Source organism: Capsicum annuum, chromosome 12, assembly GCF_002878395.1.
Source record: "Capsicum annuum cultivar UCD-10X-F1 chromosome 12, UCD10Xv1.1, whole genome shotgun sequence".
Classification (NCBI taxonomy): domain Eukaryota; kingdom Viridiplantae; phylum Streptophyta; class Magnoliopsida; order Solanales; family Solanaceae; genus Capsicum; species Capsicum annuum.
This window is the reverse complement of record NC_061122.1, coordinates 40834605-40840305: the sequence shown is the minus strand read 5'-3', so window position 1 is coordinate 40840305 and position 5701 is coordinate 40834605. Positions and strand designations below refer to the sequence as shown.

General features: G+C 39.6%; 1 pseudogene; it reads left to right on the top strand.

Moving 5' to 3' along the window:
• The first annotated feature begins 297 nt into the window (after window positions 1-297).
• LOC124885264 lies at window positions 298-883 on the top strand (annotated as a pseudogene).
• The last annotated feature ends 4818 nt before the right edge of the window (window positions 884-5701 follow it).

Sequence of the window (5701 nt, the reverse complement as noted above, 5' to 3'; positions counted from 1 at the left end):
GTAGATCAAAAATGATGAATAGGATTGTGGCACTCCACTTGCTGCCAATACGAAAGGATGCCACTAAAAAAAATGGAACACTATTTTGCTCTGTTAGATGCGTCGGATCCTGTATAACAAGCGAGCTCTTTACCCTCTAATTCAAATATGTGGGCGTAAAATGCTATCCTACTTTATTGTTACGTAATAATAGAAGCATGCTTATGCTGCTTTGGTGGTGCTTTTTTACCCTCTTTTCGCTCTGCACAGGAGTGCTAGTAGACACGGGAAGGGAGCAGGCAAAGCGTGTCATTCTTAATGGAAAGAAAGATACTACTACTTCTCCTCTTTGTTGGATCACCAACGCGAACATAGTGGTATTTGACCAGGACCAGGAACCAATTCAAATTTGGATCTTGACATATCGGTGGTTTTTAACCATAGGCATTTTGATAGGAAGTTGGTGGGCTATCATGAATTAGGTTGGGGTGGTTGGTGGTTTTGGAATCCTGTAGAAAATATTTCTTTTATGCCTCGGGTATTAGCCACAACTCGTATTCATTTAGTAAGGCTACCCCTTATTCATTTTTTGACCTTGTTTCTTAATATTGTTACTTTTCCATGCTGTGTCTCAGGAACCTTTTCTATACAGCCCGGATTGCTATCTCCCGTTCATAGTTTTGCTAGACATGATACACGAGGAATAATTTTATGGTGGTTCTTCCTTCTAATGACCGGCTTATCTATAATTCTTTTCTCCCAAATGAAGCAGTAGGCATCGGTCCGTAGAACCTATAAAAAGGAGATGGTTATTGTGCGAAGTACTTTTATTCACCTACGTCATTCAGCTCGTGCACAGAAGGTGGGTCTCATAGTCTTCCAGGACTGCTCTGGGGGCTTCTAGTACCGATATGAGTAGTGCACATGTCTGAATATGTTCTCACAGGGCTGGAAGGAGTGCACACCGAGTTAGATAGATAAAAAGAGGGTCCTGTTAAGTCGGTCCACTAACACTTTATCTTCCTATTTATAAGCCACAACCTAGTTCAGAGTTTCCAATTTACCATAGAGGAACTACTTCCTGCGTCTGTGGCCATTGCAGCTAAACTAAAGGAGGAAGGAGGAGGGGAAGTGTGGTGGACATCAAATGGATTAGAATTTTCTAAAAACAAGAAGAGGATCAATTTCTCTTTGATTTGGTTAAGGCAAAAGATAGATATTAGAGAATAAATTCTAATGTAAGACTGATTTTTCCTTAGGTCATCGGGTAAAGTTTAATAGTTCCAAGCTAAACGTACTAAATCAATTAGCTTATTACTATTGGAAAATTCAATTCATTTCGTGAAAATATTTCGTACTCATATTAGCTATCTACGATAAAAGTAGAAGAAAGGTCTCCGCTTTTTTCAAGGAAAGTCTAAGTGCGTAAAGAGTCCTCATAAAATAAACAACCCAGTGCCGTAGTCTTCCAGGTGAGTAATAAACAGTCTATAGGTAGAGGAGGCCCCTTTCCTAATCAAACTCTTTCCCCCTTAATCTGCATCTGAATATGGAGTAAGGATGAAATAAAATGAAGAAGTGATGTAGTAAATAAACTATGATGAAGTGTGTCAACAACATATTCCAAAATATGCTTAACAACAACAAGATGCATGCCAAGGTCGTACATGACACGCTTAAATTGCTCTTTGCTATAGCTCAAAAAAATGGAAAACCAACCCATGAAATTAAGAAAGAAGAAAAGAACTAAATCCAATGCTATTGATTTACCGCGTAAGTATTTGTGCTCTCCAAGAAAGCATTAAGATCCCCTGTTCTATGTCATTAAGATCAAACCTATAAGACGCACTAACAGATACTGTCACAGCTAATTTATGTGCTAGTGTAGTAACTACAGTTATTGATTCAATTACCGGTCCTTTATCTTCAGTTAGAAGACCCTCAAGGCTGACTTCTTTTTGTTACCATGCTTCTACCCAAAGGTTATTAGTTACCAATGAAGACATGAATCCACGTATTGAATCTGTACAATTTCTCAATTTTGACTGCTGGTGGAAGTATAACTATTGTCCATAGTCAACCTTACTTCGGTACAAAGGATTGATGTGTCACGTTAATAACCATAGGATTGCTCCACTATAAAGGCCAGGCATTCATTACTACGTATATAATTACCAGCATCTCTGTTTTCCCTGCTCGGATATAAGATGAAATTCTTAAAGTTGGGAGTAAAGTATAAGTAAAATCTCAGAGATTGCCTCCTCTTCTAGGATCACTCTCTTAATTTATTCAATGCTTTGAAAGAATAGGAGCAGCAACCAAAGAGAGTGCATTAGTTCATTTCATGCTACGATGTTGTCTCCCTATCTCTTGGTTGAAGCAGGGATAAGACCCTATAGTCTCTATCAAGTGCTCTTCCAGCTCGATATCGGTATAAGTATCAATCTCTTTCCTTTTCTGTGTATGAGTTGAATTTTGAGTAATCGATGAGACTAGTAAGGAATATCCAATTGGTATAACCCTTTTATTTGTTCTTTTTTAAATGCTTGAGGGTCTTTTTTCAATGTCAATGCTTTGGGTACTACTAGGAATAACATAGTGAGAAGTCGTTCTGCTCTTTCCATTTATCCCTAACAATAACAAGTAAGAGGGGGTGCTAAAGTTCAAATCCGTAGTGATCTCTATTGATGTATATAGTGTGTCACATTAGGTAACTTGACTTATTTCCATCAATGAAATAAATCAATCTCGGTATGTCATGAATTCATGTTGTACACGACTCTATTTGGGTTAGTCCAGGTTCGTTATGAAGTTCCATTTCCAATTTCAATTTTCATGTATATTGATGTGATTGTTCTGCAAGTCGACTTTAAACTAACTTGCTAGCATAGAATTGCAACAATAAGGAATGGAGGTTTCGGTCGCAGTAAATGTCTTAAAGCTAGACTTGAAGCATGCTTCAAGTGGGAACTGTCTCATCCATCTAAATAGGACAACTGAATGTATGTCGCTGACTAGTGTGACCGGTTGATTAGTGGCCATGATTAGGATGCACATAAACTGAGCTATTCACGGGAAAAAAGGTCAAAGGTCCATATTCGAATCGTGGACATCAACAAACACTATGTCTTCCTTATTATAGGGATAATTGAAAGGAAGATTAGTGAATATTGTTACTCTTACTTTATTATGGTGGTTAGGATGTTGTATTCACAAGTGGATGGTGCTTGGAAATACAGAGGGAATGGGTAATTCATCGAGCTGGAACTCTCGTCACTACGGTGAAACCAACTCCAGCCAGTATCCTATCAGAATGTGGAACCGGTTCATTTTATGAGAACACATACATCCACAACGGCAAGTCAGTACTGTCTTGCACTAATATATGCGACCCAATTCACTGGTATGGGAAGACCAATCCTCTCATTACTAAGGGTGAAACAAATTCACGTATCGCACGTTGTTGGACCTTCTTTAGCCCCGATTGGCCTATAACAAATATAAAATACATACTCACACCAAACAACATGTGTTAGAAAATACTAATTCACAAGGAAAGCGATGTCATCTTCCCATTAGAAAGAAGACGGGACTCATGCAAACAAAAAAGTGCCTTTTCACTCTAGTTTGATCGAGGGGCCGCAACTAAGATTAGAGGGATAAACTTTCCCATTATTAGAACAAACATTTTATTTCCAGGGTTCCTCTCTTCTTTTTTACTTTATTTTTTACGAAATGCAATTTCGGACGACTGGAGCGAAAAACCTCTCCCTACAATTGGAGAAGTAGAAAGCCATTTCTACGGGCATGGAACTGTGATGAATGAAGTAAGAATTTTAGGCTAGGGCCTAAGAATTTACATCTAGGTGCTTGTCTAGTTCCCGGTGAGACTGTTAACTTTGCAAAGGCCCGAGGTTCCCGCCTTCTTTGCTTGAATCTCAGGGATTCTTCCTTCACCCACTTATGAAATTGAATCAAGTAGTCTCGCCGCTAGTATCCATGCTACCTTCTTTGGCCCTGCCTTACACACCTCATTTATCCTGCCTGCCACCCTTGGAAACATCCTTCCTTAGCTTTTACCCTCCCACAGGAAACAAAATTCTTTAATATGAAGCTCCATACTCTTGTGAAAACGTACTACAATGTCTCAACCACCCGCCTTTCCCTTCTTTTGTTTTTTCTTGACCCGAAAATGCCCGTTAACTTATCATCGAGGATCCCAATATGACTTTCTCATAATTTATTAATGTTGGGGTTCTTTTTAATTACCTTTCTATCTATGAAAGAAATGAATCAAAAATCAAGATGTCAATGAAAATGTATTTTATCCCCTATCACACGGAAAGGGAAACCTATAGTTTGTTTGATAGGCCCGAAAATGCTTCTTATTGGTTTCCTGCCCCCTATCGATGTGAATGGATTTTTAGACTAAACCCAAGACCATGCTCTTCCCTTTTGAGTCTGATCTTAGGTGCCTATCCCGAAGAAGGAAATACGAGGTATAGAAAAGGCTAAGGCGATGGAAGCAAGACTGAGTCCCTGTGGGGAAGGCCTATTTTGCTTTGATACGAAGGAGTTCATTATCTTCTTAGTAGGCTGCTTCTTGATTCAGTATTTGTATTGGATTTCTTTTTTGATTTAATATACTTACGAGTAGAAAATATGCAATAGAGACATATCGGCCAACCCCTCTCTCCATTTTAAAAACTAGACATCAAAATGCCTTGCGCTCACAGCCCCTTCTTCATGTTGAAGTGAACCGTGGCAGAAGCTCGAGGTGGGAATGAATCCTTCTTGTGCTCTTTAAAATCTTTCATCAACTTTTGGGTTCTCCCAGGGAACTCACCATTGGGATTCAGAAATATCTGTTTCTGCTTTTCAGGCACTACCTGTCCGCCATTTCACTCGTCCTACCCCTGTCTTTTGCCATATTTCCCTTATGCTCCTTCCCTTGCCAATGGATCAGAATATTTTCCAACAACGTCCAAGACTCTATCATCCCAACCCCCTACGACTGAGGAATCAAACATTAAGAGATAGAATAAGGCAAGGGGCACTCTAGTTAACTAATAGATAAGGCACCCGCAAGCAGGGACCGAAGAGATAGAAAAAGGGAAGACACGCCAATCGACCCGAATAGATAAAATATAGGAGAATCGGTGCACCCAACCATAAGATAAGAAGAAAAGGCCATTTTGGATGCCTTCCGTTTCGTTCGCCTCTTCCCACAAGAAATGACGTAAGTAGTAGTGCCCTTTTTGGCTAGTTATAAGAACTCAACAGTTGAGAAGACTCGACTCATATCAAGAGTAAAATCTCCTGGCTAGCTCTAGAGCACACGGCAGTTGGTACAACTTCGCCATCGATCACCATTAAGGACGATTTGGCTTGTGTTCATTGAATTGGCTCCAGAGAAGGAAAGCAATGAAGGAGCTTTTTATTTGGGTCCACTTGATGAGTATCCCTTGAATTTATGTCCTACAAGTGCAAATCCTTCCATTTGGGCGGGTTGAAAGCACCATAAAGGACTATGATCTCTTTTGCCAGAAAAGAAATTGCACAAATTCTGCCTCTTTTGATCCCAATTTCCCACTCTTTCTGTGAGGCAAAACATTACCACACTACACTGTACTTCGACATAAGAGAAGAGGATTGGGTGCTTTATATCTTCGGGATAGGAGTTAGCGGTCCTCTTTAAGAGAACTTCAATCTAATACTCATT